Raw genomic sequence first — 14,808 nt, forward strand, 5'->3', positions numbered from 1 at the left:
CAAAACTGTGAGGTTGGCGCTCTCCCAGTTCTCTTTTTCTTATCCTTACACTTGCAGCTGTGTAATTAAGAAATAAAGATTATTATAATAATAACAATAGTTAACACTTTTAGTGCTTACTATGTGCCAGGCACTGTACTAAGTGCTTTATGTGTAATAATCCAGTTAATCCTCGCAATCCTATGAAGTGGGAACTGTTATTATCCCCATTTTACAGATGAGGAAACTGAGGCACAATTTTGGCCTGCATTGCTTTGTTGACCAGATTGTAGTGGGTCAACACATTAATGGGAAATAGGAAGCAAAGACCATATATACAGACAGTTCTTCAAAGAAACTTGGCTGTGAAGGAAGGAAATAACATAGTATCTGGAAAAAATATATAGGAAGAGTCTTTCAAGAAGGCAAAGCCTGAGGCATGTATAAATCCTGATGGGAAAGAGCCGCAGAGTCCTAATGGTTAAAGACACGATCTGAGAAAGAATACTTGATGGAGTTGGGGCCTGAAGAGGAAGGAGGGTGTAGGTATGGGAATCGGCTTTAGATAGGAGAGGGCATCTCTTCCATTGTGCGCAGTGACAAGGAGTCGAGAATGGGTGCAGATGCAGACAAATTTGGGGGTGAGGAGCTTAAAAAGGTTGAGGAAGTTCTAGTCTGAGGGCTTATGTTTTTTCTCTGAAGTAGAAAGCAAGGTATGGGGGCTGGCCCAGTGGTGTAGCAGTTAAGTTCGCGTGCTCCTCTTCAGCAGCCCAGGGTTCACAGGTTTGGATCCTGGGCACAGACCTATGCACCTTTCATCAAGCCACGCTGTGGCAGCATCCCACATACAAAATAGAGGAAGATGGGCAGAGGTGTTAGCTCAGAGCCAATCTTCCTCAGCAAAAAGAGGAAGATTGGCAATAGATGTGAGTTCAGGGCCCATCTTCCTCCCAAAAAAAAAAAAGAGAGAAAGAAAGAAAGAAAGAGAGAGAGAGAGAGAGAGAGAGAGAGAGAGAGAGAGACAGAAAGAAAGAAAGAAAGAAAGAAAGAAAGAAAGAAAGAAAGAAAGAAAGAAAGAAAGAAAGAAAGAAAGAAAGAAAGAAAGAAAGAAAGAAAGAAAGAAAGAAAGAGAAAACAAGGTAGTAGAAATCCAAGACTTGGGCCGGCCCCATGGCTTAGCGGTTAAGTGCGCGCGCTCCGCTGCTGGCGGCCCGGGTTCGGATCCCGGGCGCGCACCGACGCACCGCTTCTCCGGCCATGCTGAGGCCGAGTCCCACATACAGCAACTAGAAGGATGTGCAACTATGACATACAACTATCTACTGGGGCTTTGGGGGAAAAATAAATAAATAAATAAAATCTTTAAAAAAAAAAAAAAAAAGAAATCCAAGACTTGAGTTAAATTCCTCTTGTGAAAATTAAAGTGAGCACCAAAGTCAAGTACCTATAAGAGTGTTACCCATCTACAGGCTCTGCTAAATACCTTCCTCAGAACACCATTCTTGGTCCATTCTAGTACACAGAGCAGAGAGTGATAGAACTAAAGTACTCTACTATTATAGAGTATGGCAGTAATTATTTTAACTAGGGAAATTTTCCTGTAGCACTTATTGTCACATATAAGTGTCACACTTATAATCACATTTAATACTCAACATATGCTAGCACTATTCTTTAATTGCACAGAGCTTTTCTCCCTGAGTTAGAATTTTCTTGAATTCCCAGATGAATTTTCTGAACTCACCATGGATTTTCATATCAGATACACTTAGAATTTTAAACCTGGTTCTGTCACTTATTACCATGATACACGTTCTTTACCACTCTAGACCTTACTTATCATAGTATTGTGATGCCTAAATGAAATATGTTCTTAAAACAGCTAGCACAGCACCTAGCACAAAATGTCGATTTCCTTTCTACCTCCCTATCTACCTTAAATCATCACTTAACATAGTGCCAAAGATACAATAAATACTCAGTATATATCTCCTGTTCACCATGATGGCCAGATAAAGAGATGAGCCTGTCTGGCAGTTGTCGCAAGTGGCACACCATAAAGAGTGCTAAAACTTCTCTACAGACTAAAATAACACAAGAATGCAAGATGGAAAAAGCTATTTTTATTGCAACTCTTTTCAAGGAGAGTAGTGTGTGTTTAGGAAGACAAGGCACTTGGAAAGAGGATGAAGGAGACTGCCACTCAGAAAAGACCTGCCTGAGTGACAGCTGGTTACCAAGTGTAGGTTTAGCGGATTGGGATCGAAGGGAAGGTGAACAAGCAATTCCCACCACCACCATTTGCCTACTCCACTTTCTCCCCACCCACTCCCACACTTTGAAGCACAATTCTGAGTCTCTAAAAATAGAAAAATATTTAAAATGTATCCTTTAGAAGATGTGCCAACTTATTTGCTCCCCCAGGCAAGTCGACAAATCTTAATCCAATTCTGATGGTATTGATGAGTTGATGACTTGAGCTATAACTCCTTTTGAACTGGGGTCCCAGATTTTCCTATCTTAGAAATGTAAAGTCTATCTTTTTTTTTAATTCTACAAGATGTCAAGGGCATTTGTATAGTGAAGAGCCATGCAAGAGAGATATAGTGTCTCCCTCAGTAGCAAAGCCTGGGATCCAAACCCGGGCCACCAGTAGTGGAGTGCGCCTCTTAAGCGCTAAGCCACGGGGCCGGCCCACGGAAGGCTGTATTTCAAAGTGGTGGCAAAGTGCAGCCAAAATAGATGAACACGTCTTTCATTCTGACGTAAAACCTTTTTATGCCTCGTTAAACTTTCTTGATAAAGGTTTGGATCTAACTATTAGGATTTGAGGAATTAGAAATTTAGATCTGGTAACAGTAATGCCCATTTTGGGATTCTAAGAGGCAAGAATTTGGAACTAGTGGCATTGGCCGCTAATATAAAAAACAAAGTTTTTTGGGCCGGCTCCGTGGCTTAGCGGTTAAGTGCGTGCGCTCTGATGCTGGCGGCCCGGGTTCGGATCCTGGGCGCGCCCCGAGGCACCACTTCTCCGTCCAACGTGAGGCCGAGTCCCACGTACAGCAACTAGAAGGATGTGAACCTATGACGTACAACTATCTACTGGGGCTTTGGGGGGAAAAACTGAATAAATAAAATCTTTAAAAAAAAAAAAAAAAAAAAAACAAAGTTTTCTGGAATGAAAAAGCTTCATGCAAAAATATGTATTTTTCACCCATTTATTTTTTTAAAAACCTAAGGAATAGCATATATTTATGAAACATTTCTCAAGGGTAATACTACAGTTGCTCATTGTATAAATTAGAATGTTTTTGGTTGCAAGTCACAGAACACCCAACTCTCATTGATTTAAATAATAAATGGGATTTATTGGGTCATGCAGTTGGAAGTCAAGAAGTAAGACAGGCTTCAAGGTTACTTTAATCGAAAGCCTCAATTAGGCCAATAAGTACCTAATTTTTTGTTCTCTCTTATCATATTCCTGTTCTCTACCTTGGCGCTCACAGGGCCATGTGTCCACACCTGAAACATGAACACAATCCAGGAATAAGATTGGGCTGGTTAGCTGAGGCCTGAGCCACATGCCCCAATCCTAGATCCAGGGGCAGAGGTATATTCTTTAAAAGTATAAAGGCTCTGTGGAAAGGTGTAGATAACAGTAAATGACAAAGACAACAAAATCAGAGTAGTTAGGAGGAGAAGGAGGAGGGGTGCTGGGGAGGCAGCCTTTATCTCGTTATACCCTCCATAATGAGGGTACACATATACACAAAGCCACATATCTAGGTCATTCCCTCTACCATTCCACTCACTTCTACAAAGTAAACCTTTCCTCACACAAAGGGAAATCAATATTTTGGAAAGAAGGCTTTACGACTGAATAGCTGCTCTGTTCTTAATGAGTTTCTTGGTCCTCACACTGTTCCTAATGAAGATTACATGTCAGCTGAACTAGTTTAGTCCATTAAGTGCACACCTGTTTGTGTGGGCCGTCTTGCACAACAGGGTTTTGAAATTACTTCAGTTTAATGCTCTAGAGACATCACTTCTCTTTTAAAAGAATATTTGAGGCATTCTCATAAATTGCTGGTAGAAATGCGAACATGTACAGTCTTTTCAGAGGGGAATTTGTCAATATCTAACAAAACTACACATTTATTAACTTTTTGACACTGCAACCCACTTCTAGACATTTATCCTAAAGTCATACTTCCAATTCCACTCCTAGGTAGATACCCATTAAATCCATTTAAATAGATTTTAAATATGGAGATTTAAAATCCATAATCAACTCTGCTCTGCCTCTATGATCCTGGATGTGCCTCTAACTTCCATGAGATGGTAGCCTCCATTTCTTTCTCTGTGAAGTGAGGAATTTGGACTAGATGACAGTTCCCATTTATTGAAAGTCAACTATGTTCCAGATACTATGCATATTGTTCTGCATATGTGATTTCCAACTCTTCCCTGTAAGGTAATTGTTATACTCCCATCTTACAGGTGAGGACTTTGAGGCTGAGAGAGGTTTAGTCATCATACGGTCCTCCAGCTAGTAAGAACCAGGTCTACCTGACTGTAAAGCCTGTGGTCTTCATAACACATTAAGTTGCTTCCAGAAGATGTGAAGGATCTAAGGCCTTTTACAACTCTAGATTGTGTGATTCTTTACTATTATGAAGCAGGAAGATGGGGGGAATTGACGTGTCCACTAAGGCGCTAATAATTCATAACCTAAATGTTCACTTTCTTTTCCTATGGGAATTAAACAACAGCTAAATGAGTGTCACATTCCCTTACCCCAAAGTCATTCTCACCTCTACCTCTTCTTTTTTTTATGTATCCCGAGGTTAATTGTACTTTTTGGGTTGTGACCAGCTATCTATTCCTGCAAAGCCTTGTTTTATTTATTTGTATATTCCCTTTTAGTCCCATTTCTTACTCCCTGTCTCATCCTTGCACAATTATTCTAATGTGTTTTCTATGTATACTAGAGTTTGTAGGTCTCTTGCAAAATTAAGTAGTTTTGCTTTGAATGTGTTTGTATTTGTAATTTACGTAAATAATTGTGTTCATTCTGTGTGCTGTCTGGTACCTTTGACTCCTAAATCCATTTCTTGTTCTTTTTTTGCTCTGCGTTGTGCGGGTGGATTGGGGTGGGGAGTGGGCTGACCTATATAAACATAGAGTTACCAGATGACCCAGCACTTCCACTCTGAGGTCTATACCCAAGAGAAATAAAAACCTATGTCCACATAAACACTTGTACACTAATGTTCATAGCAGGATTTTTCATGATAGCCTTAAAGTGGAAACCACCCAAATATTCATCGACTGATGAATGAATAAATAAAATGTGGTATATTCATATGGTGGAATATTATTTGGCAATAAAAAGAAATGAAATACTGATTCATGTTATAACCTGTATGGACCTTGAAAACATTATGCTAAGTGAAAGGAGCCAGTCACAAAGGACCACATTCTGTATGATTCCATTTATATGAAATGTCCAGAATAGGTGAACGTAGAGACAAAATAGATTAGTGGTTGCTCAGGGCTGGAGGGTATGGGAGAGTTGGGGGGTGATGGCTAATGAGTGCAGCGTTTCTTTTTGGGGTAATGAAAATGTTCTAAAGTTGATGGTGTGATGGATGCACCACTCTTGCATATGCTGAAAGCCATTGAATTGTACCCTTTAATAGGTCAACTGTATGACATGCGAGTTATGCTTCAGGAAAGCAAGGCTACAAGACTATGACTTTAAAGAAATGGGAGTTGGGAATGGACTAGGACGACATTATCCCCTTTATTAAAAAAATAACATTTTTATTGTTTTTACGCACAATTATATATCTCAGCTCATTCCAGAAGGAACTTTTACTTCTCCGAGACTGCTTTTTTACCCATTTGTACGTCTCTTTTGGGTGTTATGGCATAGGGCTTCCAATTCCCATTTCCTTTTTCATTTATATTTATAGACATGAATAAGAACTGTTATAATAAAATCCTATTATAGAGGTGGGGATGGAATTAGATAGAGTTCTCCCAACTTTGTGAGAAAAAAAATTTCAAAGGAAGATCTAAGAAAACTATTAGTCTGAATTTGAATAATTATTTTAGTGCAGCACCTCTCAGACTTTTTGGGCTCAGGGGCCCTTTATACTCTTAAAAATTATTAAGGACCCCAAAGAGCTTTTGTCTACATGGGTTATATCTATTGATATTTACTATATCACAAATTAAATCAAGAAATTTAAAAAATATTTATTTTGTTTATTCAACCCATTAATGTCAACAGAACATTTTATTAAAATAACCTATTTTCTAAACTAAAAAATTAGTGAGAAGGGTAGCATCATTTTACATTTTTTTAAATCTCGTTGATGGCTGGCTTAATCTAATGACGGCAAGACTCTCATATCTGCTTCTGAATTCAATCTGTTGTGATGTCAGCTCAGTGCAAATGCCAACACAATGGAAAAGGAAAATGACATCTTAGTATATTTATGAAATAGTTTTGATCTCATGAATCCCCTGAAAGGTCTCAGGGATCCCCAGGTGTCTTCAGATGATACTGTGAGAACTGCTGGCTTAGTGTTTCCTAAAATTCTGGATAGCAGTTCCTTTGACCAGGTTTCACATTTCATTTTAATAGAATCATTATTTAATAATTAGGTTTCAAAATATGTGCACCGATGTCTGGGTGCACAGACAAAGATTAAGTATATACAAAGATTAAGTAATAAAGCCTGTGCCTCAAAACTAAACATTTACTTTTGCTCTGTGAGAACGTGGAAACTGTTTTAATAACAGAGAGGAATGGCTAGCAGAAAAAGAAGACCCCTAGGGCCAGCCCCGTGGCTTAGCGGTTAAGAGCACGCGCTCTGCTACTGGTGGCCCGGGTTCGGATCCCGGGCGCGCACCGACGCACCGCTTGTCCGGCCATGCTGAGGCCAAGTCCCACATACAGCAACTAGAAGGATGCGCAACTATGACATACAACTGTCTACTGGGGCTTTGGGGGAAAAAGATGGGGGAGGATTGGCACTAGATGTTAGCTCAGAGCCGGTCTTCCTCAGCAAAAAGAGGAGGATTAGCATGGATGTTAGCTCAGGGCTGATCTTCCTCACACACAAAAAAAAAAAAAGCAAAAGAAGACCCCTCGCAATGACCACATGGTCTTACAGTTGATGACTCCAAACACACAGCATGTTCTGCTTCTACTCAACTTTAGATATGCTTTTTGGTAGTCACAGTTACTGAGAAGCCTGGAAAGAAGCTAGAATGTGTTACCAGTGGTTTTGAAGCCTTGTGTGAGAAACTGAAAGTGCAGCAGGAAAAAAGCAGGTTTCACTCCAGGCCGGTTCAGATGTTGATATTATAGGAGCAAGAACAGCAGCCACACTGGCTCCAGTAGTTCTTGGGACAATAAAACAGGGTCTAAACTTATTGCTGCTGCAGTTGATATGGCCCAGTACAGAGCCTGGGTACTAAACAAAGTGAGCTTTGAATACACGGATATGGAAAATGTCCTTATAAAAGTCACTGAGAATCAGGGATGTAAAATGCATGATGCGAATAAGGAAATAAAGGAGTACACCTTTTCCAAAGAACCACACATATTAAAAGAGAGAGGTGAGGGCCAGCCCCGTGGCTTAGTGGTTAAGTGCGTGCGCTCCACTACTGGCGGCCCAGGTTCGGATCCCAGGCGCGCACCGACACACTGCTTCTCCGGCCATGCTGAGGCCGCAACCCACATGCAGCAACTAGAAGGATGTGCAGCTATGACATACAACTATCTACTGGGGCTTTGGGGGTGGGGGGGAAGAGAGGTGAACTGGAACCTTCTCTCAAAAACATGTATGCCTGCTGTGGAAATACACATACTAGTAAGGAAGATGGTGGGAGGCATTCAGGAAAGCAGAAATGGGCGGGGGTGCAGGAGGTTTGTTGTAGGGAGAGTAGACCACAGACCGCCAGTCCACATGGAGAAAATGAGTCATGTTTTCCCAAAATGAGATGCAAAGCCAGCACAGGAAACATAAAGAGGATTGAATTGTCTGCTCATTGATGGAAGTCTCATTCTGTTGAAAGCAGAGTATCAGATACCTCCTTTACATTCTTAGTTGGAAATTAAATTGTTCAAATTTAAATGTTAAGTGACAGGAACTCCTGTATAGAACTTAATTCTGACCACATGGAAAGGCAGCAGTGGAAAATGACCACGTTATCTTAGAGGAAACATGGGGTCCAGTCAGATATGTCCTAGGCCTAAAAATAGTAGAATTTCAGAGGAGGAAAAAAAAAAATCTATAACCCTGTGGGTAGACAATTTAGAAGAGAATAGGGCCAAAGGAAGATAAGTCTCTAAAAATGAGGAAGTCCCTTATATCATGGAATTGTCATAGACATGATATATTTTCGTTAAACCAAGCATTTAGTAGTTTATGAATACGATGGAGAAATTAGAACTGACTGACAAAACAGGCTCGCTACTGTCCTCTTTGTTTCTGGGAGATTTAAGAGTACAACCAATACCCTTAGACCTATCAATTCCCCTCTAAGAATCCATCCCTCAGAAATACCGGCCCAGGCGCACAAAGAAATATGTGCAAGGATAAATATTGGAGGTTTGTTTGTAACAGAGAAAAAGTAAAATAATATAAATATCTGTAAATAGGTGGTTGGTTTAATAAAATATGGTGATTTCATGTAATGGAATATTACATAGCACTCGTAGTGGAAGGTAGCTCTATATATGGTCCTATGGAAAAGATAGGAACACAATAGTGTTCGGGTGAAAAGCAAGAGGTGGAGTGGAGTGTTGTCAGAAGATCTGAGCTTGTAACGGCAGCAGCCTGTGACCACAAAGGGAGAGTCAAGGAGGGGCGACAGGGAGGGCAGCACCTCCCTGTGTGGAGCCCAAGGCAGAACCCAGCACCTAAAGGCAGAGAGAGATGGGAAGAAGCTGGGTCCTGGGTGACATCATCTGAACCATTGGAATAAGCTCACCTGCGCCTAGACCTCGACTTTCTGTTACATAAGCCAAGTCAATTTGAGTTTGCTTTTCTTTGACTTGTAAGCCAAAAAAATCTTAATACAAGCATGCACACACGCACATACACACGCACACTACATTGTCCTTGTCCTCTTCACGGAAATGTTTTAGTATGACCTGGTTGGAAGGAAGGGAAAGGATATGAGTCCTCAAGGTGCCCCATCTTTTATTTTCATGTTCAGCTACTTAACAGTAGGCCTTAGGGATAGTGATTTCTCTGAAACCCGTAACCTGTGCCACATCTGGGAATCTGAATTCTAGTGTTCTATTAACTCATTATGCACTACTTTTCATTGATTGCTTAGAGACCTTCCATGATAATGTATGGTAATCTAGGTTTAAAAATGCATGTGTAGGGCCAGCCCCGTGGCTTAGCGGTTAAGTGCGCGCACTCCGATGCTGGCGGCCCGGGTTCGGATCCCAGGCGCACACTGACGCACCACTTCTCTGGCCATGCTGAGGCCCTGTCCCACATACAGCAACTAGAAGGATGTGCAACTATGACATACAACTATCTACTGGGGCTTTGGGGGGAAAATAAATAAATAAAATTTAAAAAAAAATGCATGTGTAACTTCCGGTTTCAGTTCTGACTTCCAGGGTTCTTGGAAGTCAGCACTCCTTTCCTGACAACAAGAAAAAAGCTGAAAAAATTGAAAATCAATAACTTCTCCTAGACCCATGAGAGAACTAAAATATCATGGGAAATCACTCCGAAATCTGGAGAAACAGGTGAAACTAGAGTTACAGCCAAGATCTGCTTCCCTGGAACAGAAGCTGCCAGAGCCATGAACTGGCAGAAACACTTAAATGGTAATTTTGACAAATTGCTGGATGCTGAGTGTGGACTAGTATGAGACTGAGAAACTCTAGGGGCTGCAGTCTTAGAGGACTCCCACAGTTTTGTGAGTTTTACCTCTATGAATTCCACTAGGTTCTCACAGTGAAGAGCCAAAAGAGATCCCCTCAAGTTTCTGGCAGAGGAAGGAGAAAAGTAACCGTTGTGAAATATGGCCACAACCTTGTCCATAACTAAGGCCTACCTCGAGGGTAAAAGTCTTTTCCAGGGCCTCATCCAGCCTTGGGGAAGGGCCTTTCCCAATCCCAGGCCCCTGTAGCCTTCCTGTCTCACTAAGTAGGGGGAAGCTAAGAAAGACATGTGAATGCCACAGCCCAGGGTCATAGGTTCACCAAAAGACTAGCATTTAATCATAAGACTCTAGAAATCTTCCTCTTTCCCCACACTTTATCACCATATCTATAGGCTCCAGTAGAACAACAATGGAAACAGCTGAAAGAGCTGCAGCAAAAGACTTTAAGAAGGAGTCTCTAGGGAAACCCAAAACCAACAGGAGAGACAAAATTAAAGACGCTAGAGGAAATCGAAGACTCAGTCACCTATGACAATAGCAAGCATTGAACACAGCCAATTCTTAGCCAGATTAACATAAAACCTCACACTAAAGATCTATTTACCTCAGTTCCTGTTACCCAATACATCACATCTAACTTTCAATAAAAAATTACAAGGCATACTAAAAGGCAAGAAAAAACCAAGAGGTTGGAAGATCACAAGAATGAAGACAGACTATGACAAAAGAATCTAACTGAATTACAAATGTATAAAGCAACGTCACTGAAGGGGATGGGGGAAAATGTGCTGACCTTAGTAACCTTGGAAATATCTGTTAAGACTAAAAGCAAAGGGAATTGCACTTAAGTATTGTCTAGCTGATAACATTATTTCCCATGGGGGTGTGGGTTAACAATTCTGGTAATGCTATATATACGTATATCTACCGGAATTGAACAATTAAGTAAATGGATGGCGGATGGTGGCAGCCAGGTTTCTTATTGTCGGAGTGATTGATGTGGTAATGGATTAGAGTTGGAGACATTAGTAAGAACTCACATTTAGCTTAATATAGATACAGATGGTAACATACATAAATATTTATAGATATGTGTGTGGAGATATATATATATATATAAGAAGAGAGAGAGAGATTAGTATACTCATATAGGAGGGTCTAAAAGAAAAGACACTACAGTATTAATGAGCACATATAGCTCCCAGATTTGATTTCTAAATGCCATTCTCCTATAAAAGGAACCAGGGCTCCTTGGAGAAATGGCTGATTCTGGGACTACAGCGGGAAACATACAAAATGAGCCTGGAGCACCTTGTAGTGCCAAAAGTAAGGAAGTGCTAAAAAAAAATCCTCCACTGATGGCGGTATGTCAAAGGTGCACAAGAGCCAACTGAAAAAGCTCCCAATAGCCAAAGCTGGAACAATTTGAACATTAACGTAAACAAGTAGTACTGCGTTATAACTCAAAGTATGAAATAAATATCCATGATTCCATAGTGATATAAACAAATGACTAAATAAATTAATAATTTGGGGAGAAGAGACAAATCTCCATACAGAAGTATTCCAAGTAATTTATGTGGGTACTCTGCTCTCAAGGTGGAGCATAACTCCCCACCTCTTGAGGCTGTGCATACTGACTTCCCTCCAAGAGGACAGTAAGGAAAGAGGGAAAAAAAGAGTCACTTTCCAGTGGAGAAACCTGACAAACATGACCTCAGCCAGGTGATGGAGGTCAACATCAACAGTGATGAGTCATGTTGATATTATGAACCCTTGATATGATGTGATGAGAATGGTGCTCTACGTCTGTGGTCTTCCTCCCCAAAACCCGTAACCCCAGTTTAAACCTGAGAAGAACATCAGACAAACTCCAATGGAGGGGCATTCTACAAAAGACCTGTTCTTCAAAACTGTCACCAAAAACAAGGAATGTCTGTAAAACTGTTACAGCCAAGAAGAGCCTAAGGAGACATGATGACTAAATGCAACATAGTTTCCTGAGTGAGTTCCTGGAACAGGAAAAGGAGGGTAGGGAAAAACGAAGGAAATCTGAATAAAGTATAGATTTTAGTTAATAATATTATGTTAATATTGGTTTATTAAATGTAACAAATATACCAAAGCAACGTAAGATGTTAATAATTGGTGAAACTGGGTGCTGGATGTATGGGAAATATCTTTTCAATTTTCCTGTATATGTAAAATTATTTAAAAAAAAAACCTATTTAAAAATATAGGTGTACAAGGATGAGAAGTTTATGGATAAAAAGATGTTATTTGAAGGGCAATTTGGTGTATTTTATCATCTTTTGTATTAAAACAAAAATGAGGGGTAAAGTGTGACAAATATCACAATATGTTTACTAGCTATATCAGAAAATCCCAATAACTCTCATGTTAAAAGACTAAAACATTCCATATAAATTATAAGTTCCATATAATTTATAAATTTATTTTTAACTATTGGTGGCAAAGTAATACTCTTTGCCTTGTTTAGATAAAGTATAATTGAATTGGGAAGCTAATTTTTACCCACTTTAGACTCAAAAGTATTTTGCTCCTGCTAGTCTCCCAAAATGTCCTGTCAAGCTGAAAAATATAACTGTTTTTCATTTTTTTCCTTAGCATTTGTAAGGGATAAATAATTGATTAGCACAGGAATTCTGGGAATATATTCAACTTCTGCTCAGTGCTAAACTGTTTTTAAATGTCCTTAGGCATCGACCCAAAATGTACATCAAAAAGATGTCAATTGGAATTGGGAAGTGAAGTGACATTATGGATTAGAATTATGAAATGTGAAATGCAACAAGAGGAATAGCAGTTGTCAGTTTCACTGCTAGTTAAACAGTCTGTGTACCTTGCTATTTAAAAAAAAATTCCTAAAATGTCTCTCTGGTAAGACCATAACCTCTTTGAGGGTAGAATCTCCCCTTCTAATTTCAACAAAATCAGGTTAAGAGCAGAAACTCCAAAATAAATTGAAGAAAAAGTATAATTTTTAAAAAATTTTATTTTATTATGATAACACAACATGAGATTTACTCTCTTAACACAGTTTTATGTGTACAGACCAGTATGGTTAACTACAGGGACAATGTTGTACAACAGAGCTCGAGAATTTATTCATCTTGCATAATTGACACTTTATGTCTGTTGATTAACAACTCCCCATTTCCTCCTCCCCCTAGCCTCTGGCATCCACCATTCTGCTCTCTGATTCTATGAGTTTGACTATTTTAGATACCTCATATAATTATGGATTATAATTAGGAAGTATTTGTCCTTCTGTGACAGGCTTATTTCACTTATCATAATGTCCTCAACGTTCACCCATGTTGTCACATATTCAGAATTTCCTTCTTTTTTAAGGTTGAATACTATTTCACTGTATGTATACACCACATTTTCTCTATCCATTCATCCATCGATGGACATTTAGGTTCTTTCCACATCTTGGCTATCATGGGTAATGCTGCAATGAACACTGGAGTGCTAATACCTCTTCCAGATCCTGATTTCAATTCTTTTGGGTGAATACCCAGAAGTAGGATTGCTGGATCAGATGGTAGTTCTATATTTAATTTTCTGAGGCATCTCCATACTGTTTTCCATAGTGGCTGCACTATTTTGCATTTCCACCAACAGTATATGTACAAGTGTTCCCTTTCTCCACCTCCTCACTAACACCTATCTTTTGTTTTTTTGATAATAACCATCTTAAGAGTGTGAGGTGATAGCTCATTGAGGGTTTTGATTTGCATATCCCTGATGATTAGTGATGTTGAGTATCTTTTCATATACCTGTTGGCTATTTGTATGTCTTCTTTGGAGAAATGTCTATTCAAATCTTTAGCCCATTTTTTAAAGCTTCATAACATTGGTCTTGGCAATGGTTTCTTGGATATGATACTAAAAGCATAGGCAACAAAAGCAAAAATAGACAAGTTGAATTACATCAAACTAAAAAGCTTCTGCACAGCAAAGGAAACAATCAATAAAATGAAAAGTCAGCCTATGGAATGGGAGAAAATATTTGCAAACCATATATCAGATGAGGGGTAAATTTCCAAAATATATAAGGAACTCTTACAACTGAAAAGCAAAAAGACTAATAACCCAATTTAAAAAGGATAATTTTTAAAACTTGAATTTCTATACATTTATGAAAGAGGAATCTGTCTGAAAATTTTTCATTCATAAAATTATTTTTTATTCAGTGCCAACAGTCCCAGGCCCCACTCAGAGTGTGTTGGTTTGCAAACTGGCCCCCATACAAGGAGAGACCAAAGAAAGAGGCAGCCCACTCCCGATGGTAGGTGGTAGGTTTAAAAAGCAAGGGAAATTACTTATGAGGTTTGTCTTGAGTGGCCACAAGACAAGATCTCTGCACTGCCTGCCAGAATCTTGAAAGTTTATGTGGAGGCCTTAATGGGCTCAGTCACGTGTACCGTCTAGATGGTCTCAACAACACATTGTTCTCTCAAGGCTGTGTCCTTGAAAGGGTTCCCGCTGGAGAACAGTAGGCAGAATGAACATATCAAGGACAGGGGAGGGGGTGAAGAGCCTCCAATTGCCCAGGGCCAGCTCAAGGGTCGACTGGTGGTCACATCCTCTCGATGACCTCCTCTAACAGTGTGTAAATGAAGTAACACTATGAATGCCTTAAATAGGACAAGCCTCAGTTCCTACATGCTCATAAAATAACTCAGCCTTTTATTTTATTATTTTTTTATTTTTTATTGATGTCATAATAGTTTATAACATTGTGAAATTTTAGTTGTACATTGTTGTTTGTCAGTCACCGTATAAATGCGTCCCTTCACCCCTTGTGCCCACCCCCCCAACCCTCTTCCCCCTGGTAACCACCAACTGTTTTCTCTGTCTGTGTGTTAG

Source organism: Ceratotherium simum, chromosome 1, assembly GCF_057802395.1.
Source record: "Ceratotherium simum simum isolate JZ-2026a chromosome 1, ASM5780239v1, whole genome shotgun sequence".
Lineage (NCBI taxonomy): Eukaryota > Metazoa > Chordata > Mammalia > Perissodactyla > Rhinocerotidae > Ceratotherium > Ceratotherium simum.